Genomic DNA, 6,000 nt, shown 5'->3' with positions numbered 1-6,000 from the left:
ATAATCTCCTTATCTAAAGATCTTATATACAGGTATGTTCCCTGTCTGTTTTGTGCATATTCATACGTGTTTGTTTTACATGCGTAAAATACTAAATACAATGCATACTATTTCTTCAATAGCCTACAAAATAAATAACTGATTTAAAAACAAGATTCTGTCTATAAAGACTTATCTTTTGTTAACATTAATGCATTTTCACTTTAAAACTAACTTTAACTTCTTATATTTTTACAACTATGGTGAGCATTTAGTGGCAATTTTCTGCAAATTTGTATATTCCAAAAACTATATAAACATAAAGCTTATAAACATATATACTTTTGGTTTTATTTTCACCACAAGTTGCTGTTTGTGGTTGTTAAATAAAGTGTCTTGTGTTTATGCTCAAGTGGGCTCAGTGATATGTTATTAATGATAATATGGTGTTTTCTGGGTCAAAGAGGGAAAACTACATTTTGTGATGTAGATTACATAGATATTACACTTTTTTTTTCAAAATGAGACTATAAATTGAGGGTATGGGGGGCCTCCAAAACCTCTCAGCCCCAGGGCCTCACATTAGGTTAAGGCGGCCCTGGATAGGACACCTAAAAAAATGAAAATTCTGTCATCATTTACTCACTCGTGTTGTTACATAAATTTCTTTGTTCTAATGAACACAACTGAAGATATTTTGAAAAATGTTTGTAACCAAACCGTTTGTGGAGCCCCATTGACTTCTATAGTAGGAAAAATTATGCCATTGAAGTAAGTTGGGTAGTGATGTCCACTTCGTTCTTTTAAACTGGTTCTTTTCAGTGAACGACTTGAATCAGTACACTTAATCGGACTGAATCATTTAAAAAGTTTGTCTCTCGAGACAGCAATGATCCTCACTTTCAGATGTGCTCGACAGTTATTCCGATTCTAATTAAGAGAGAGTAATCCATATCTTAACTGGTAGAAGCTCTCCCCAACAGTATCACTGACTGAACCGAGACATGGTGAATTTTGTTGATACTGAGCATGTGCAACAAACATACTGGTATTCCAGAGTCACTGATAAAATGAATACCTGAATCAAGAACGGTTTATATCGGACGCGTCCGACTTGATGAGCCATTAATACTGCGCATGTGTTACTGAAAAACACGATACAGCGACTCTCGAGTCAGGAACAGGTTGCTGCATTTATGGAGTCACCAGTTCACTGATTTGAGAACAGTTTCTATCGGACGCATCCGATTAACTAAAGAACTGTGGATACTGAGCAGCATGTGTGAGCCAAATAGTACGGACATCAGTGAGTTGTGCTAATACTGTAGCCTACATGAACTAAGATGATTGACAGACATAAAGTACGTTTATTTAATTTTACCATAAAAATTACGGGAAATATGCATGGTACAGCTAATTATATTAAACACAGTTTTGACTAAAATGTATTTGTTAGGTTTGTGTGTGTGTGTGCAGATTATATTTTAAGTTGTTATGAGCTTGATCATGATTTCTGTTAAAAGTTGTTGAATGTGCTTTAGTTGGACAACTAAATAATAATAAATCAACCATACACGACTTTACTTGAATTTTTTATGTATTTTACCCTCCTGGATGATAGTATTAGATGCGAATGACGTCATTACGTAAAGTACGTTAAAGAACTGGTGAATCTGTTTTTTTAACCAGTTCTTTGAAACGAACTGTCCGAAAGAACTGATTCACAAAAAAGAGTCGGACTTCCCATCACTAATGTGGGGTCCACAAATGGTTTGGTTACAAATAGGGACGGCGAAAACGAAAAATTTTCTTGACCGGCCACCGAGCCTCATTAGCCGGTTGAAACCGGTTAACCGATAGGCCTATTAGTTTAAAATATGCTATGCTATTTAAAATAATAGCCATTTCGAGCCGCGCCTGCAATTTCGCAACTCGCATCTCTCTGCGCTCTGCCTCCGGCTCACACACACACACAGACCTCACAACACTTTTTAAATCCCCTACAGCGCGAAACATAAGTCCCGCAAACGCGGCGCTGTGCTTAGTTTCGAAATAGTTTAGGTACTAGGTGATCGCGTTGAACTTGAAAATAAAGGCGTTTGTGAATCTCATTTGAAAATTGCCGCGGCTCATTTAAGAAAATGACAGCTCAGAAGAGACTGCGCTTTAGTTTGGGGTAGTAATAATAAAGACATAGGATGATCATCATCACCTTTTCTGTTACCACTGAAATATAGATGTAATGTATTTCCAAATCTAAACCCATCTTATGTGGAATGTTGCCTAATAGACTGCAACAAGATAAAACCAATGGATTAAACGGGCACCTTCAGAATGTGTAAAAGACGCACCGGCCAAAGCAGGTCTCGCACTGTGTTTGTTGTAGAACAAATGCAGCAAAGATATTTAATGCTTGTATGAGGCATATAGGCCTACGCTGAGTTTTATTTATTTATGATGAGGTGCGTTCTAATTAACAATGCAATGCAAGTGAACGCGCCGTGCCGGCGCCTTCATGCACGGACCGGTAATTATATACTCTGCTATATTTGCTTTTTATTTATTAAATACATGCATTTGGTTGATGAAACATTTATTAAAATTAAGATACAATTTATACAAAACGAAATTCACTTTAACGAAATGCTTTTTACAAAGCAAAACTTAATAAAGTGGTAAAAATCATGGCTGAGGATTTACAGAAACAAAACTTACTCTGCACTTTACTGTTAGCCTAAAAGACATAAATGTTAATAATTTGGAACACAACCAGGAGAGACTTTAATTTTAATTATTTTATTGCTGTATTTTATTTACTATTCGAATAAAGGAATTTATCAAAAAATAGCCTGTAGCATTTACTTTTCGCAAACCTTGTGAGCATGCAAAACCAAATGTAGTGACCAAGGCCAAATGTTTTTTTTATTGGTTTATAAAGTACAAACAGACCAGTTATGAAAAACTGAGTGTGAGGGATTTGTTCACTTCACACAAAAAGATCTTGGAAAGAAAGAGATGACTAACTGTAGTAGCGTTTAGTCCACTGTCTATAATAGCCTAATTTACAGATCCCTTTTTTTAACGGACAACCGACAACTTTTTGCCGTCATCGGTTAACATCCCTAGTTACAAACATTTCTCAAAATATCTTCCTTTGTGTTCATCACAACAAAGAAATATATACAGGTTTGCAACAACATGAGAGTGAGAAAAATGACAGAATTTTCATTTTTGGGTGAACTATCCCTTTTAACCATTCCTTCCGCTAGGAAAAAATAGTCCCTGATGGTGAACAACAATGTTTCAATGTGTAATATGCATGAAAGCTCAACAAAACATTCTCAAACTTTGACGTGTGGTTGCTAAGGGTTCAGTGATAAATAGAACCGTTGGGTGAAGCGGTCATAGCCGTGTTTTATCGTGAATAAAGCACAGCTATTGACCAATCAGAATCAAGGATTGGAACTAACCGTTTTATAAGCCAAAGTATGGTGTTGATCATTTGTAACTTACACACTGTTCTCAAGGCTGTTGGCTTGCTTTTCATCTATGAGAACCGAGTTATCACGCAACTCAAGTGATCTGATGCTACAAAGACACAAATAGTATAAATAAGTGGAACACAAAATTTACAATGTCACAATATAGAAAAATGAAAAGATATGCATTTTATTCATAATGACACAGATGTTTACCTTTCATTCAATAGCCCCAATGCTGGATCTTCTGCCAGCAGTTGTACTCATGCTATTTGGAAGTCATCCCTGTTTAAATAGAATTTCGGTATTACAAACTTAACACATTGTGCCATAGCCAAACCACACATATTAACCGAATTGAACAGAATGTCATCAACAGTCAAATTACACTGTGACACTGCCATTATGCATAGTAGTAATTCTAATTTCTAAAGTGCATTCTCAGTAGAGTAAGGGGAGGATAAAATAAAACATTCCTGTCTGATTCCCCTGTAGTTATGGAATTTGGAAGGTCTGGCAATTCTAACACCTTAATAGGTGTCGATGTAGATGGGCCCTTTCCTCCTGACAATGTTGTTTTCTCATAGCTGTAAACAAATAGTCATTGTTAGAAAGCTGGTAGTACAGATGGCATTTACAAGTATTACTTTTGTTAGTTTCTATGTATATAGTTACAAAGTTTGTGTCATGCCTAGCCTTACTAGTCAATACATTTACATTTTGTCATTTAGCAGATGCTTTTGTTCAAAGCGACTTAAAAGCGAGGTAAACAATAGAAGCAATTATGGCAACACAATAACATCAATACATAAGTGCACAGGAAAAAGTCTCATCAAGTCCAACACAATATACATAGCCAAGGGTATGTTAGTTTTTTTTAATAGATAAAGAGGAAGGGACATAGAGAAAGAGATAAAGAGAAAGGTAACTAAAGAAAGATAGTAAATCTGTAATTAGGAATTGAGGTAATCAATAAATACATTTAGCAAAAAAAGCCAACATATAACAACCCAACCAGTACTTCTTTGGCTATTTTAATACTTCTAAGGAGTATCTTAATGCACTCATACTCTGAATAAAGATAATTCATATAAGACAGTAACTTTTGAAACGGTCCTGTGGCTGGCTACCTAGCATCCACATTTGGTTAGCATGCTATCGTTAGCATTACACCACAAAAACAAACAAACAAAAAATATATTGTAAATGTCCTGTATATAACAATGTCTTACCTTTGCAGTAAAAAGAAAGCCAGCTCGGGGTCCGTTTTCATACACAGCGCTGACCGGAGCTCCCTCCAAGAATCAAACGGCAGTCCTAAATTTACTCTTGTCTTCGCCCGACGCTGATCACTCTCTAATTTCGCCGCATTAGATGTTTTTTTTTACTTACGGGGAGTTCCCGTGGGTGTCTGTGTTTTGCTGGAGCCTGGTCGCTTTTTTCCGTCCGCAAAGTCCATTTCAAATGTGCTATCGATTGCCGCTGCTTGCTAATGGCTGCTGTTGACGTACGCTTGTAATTCCAAGTAGACGAGAACGTGCATGACGTCACATTCTGTGAATTTTCTCGCCAATTGGGACCCGACTCCTCCACACACACATTGAGCCTACAGACCGATAGAGACAACCGTTTTGGACAGTCAAGGTGTCATTCATTCTATTACATTATGGTTGGCTCATAAATGTACAAATGAAATTTAACGTTTTTTTTAAGTATTAACTTACATTCAGCCCCTTTAAGTGCCGCCTACAGTTAACAGTAATGACATTTGATGCAGAAATATGTTGCTGGGACCTAATTATTGCTTATTACAGTTTGTCACTTACGAAAATTTATCAAGTGCTTGAATTTAATTAAAATATTTTCTTTAACAACCACTCACTGTTAACGAAGCAGCAAAACGTTCTCATAATTAATGCTGCATGTGACTTTGTAAGCGACACCTTTAATGTAAGCTATCGTTGCTGACATTCTTTAAAATAAGTATTTAAAATAAGTTTTTTTTTAAGGTTAAAGTGTAGTAATCATGTTTTTGGCACATTGACCATCAACAACCATGGTTTATTGTAGCAAAACCATGTTTATTTTGTGGAAATCATAGCTTAAAAATATAGGTTTGATATTTTGTTTGTTGTAAAACCTTAAAAACTTTTGTAAGGAGAATATTTTGTATTTTATATATTGTGTAATTGTTTCATGTATTATTGATAAATACTGTGAGTAGTTCCATCTCTTCGGAATTAATGTGTAATTAAAAACCAATAGGCTACACATTACCATAATAATATGTCCTTGTCACGCTCCACTCTTTTATTTCGATTTAAAGATACCAAGTAGGTGGATATAACACGTAAATAATTTTAAAAATTAGTTTACGACCTTAAGGAAGTGGCCATATAAGATTGGACTTTCTCCTGCTGGAGCTGTAATGTTTACCAAATTGATCTGAGAGCTTCAGAATGGTCTGATATGCGTTGGTGTGTCTTATCTATTTGGTCGGAGATGGATGAAGATCAATCCGAAAAATAAATCCCTTTGACTT

Source organism: Paramisgurnus dabryanus, chromosome 15 (assembly GCF_030506205.2).
Source record: "Paramisgurnus dabryanus chromosome 15, PD_genome_1.1, whole genome shotgun sequence".
Taxonomy (NCBI): domain Eukaryota; kingdom Metazoa; phylum Chordata; class Actinopteri; order Cypriniformes; family Cobitidae; genus Paramisgurnus; species Paramisgurnus dabryanus.
This window is presented reverse-complemented; position numbering follows the sequence as displayed.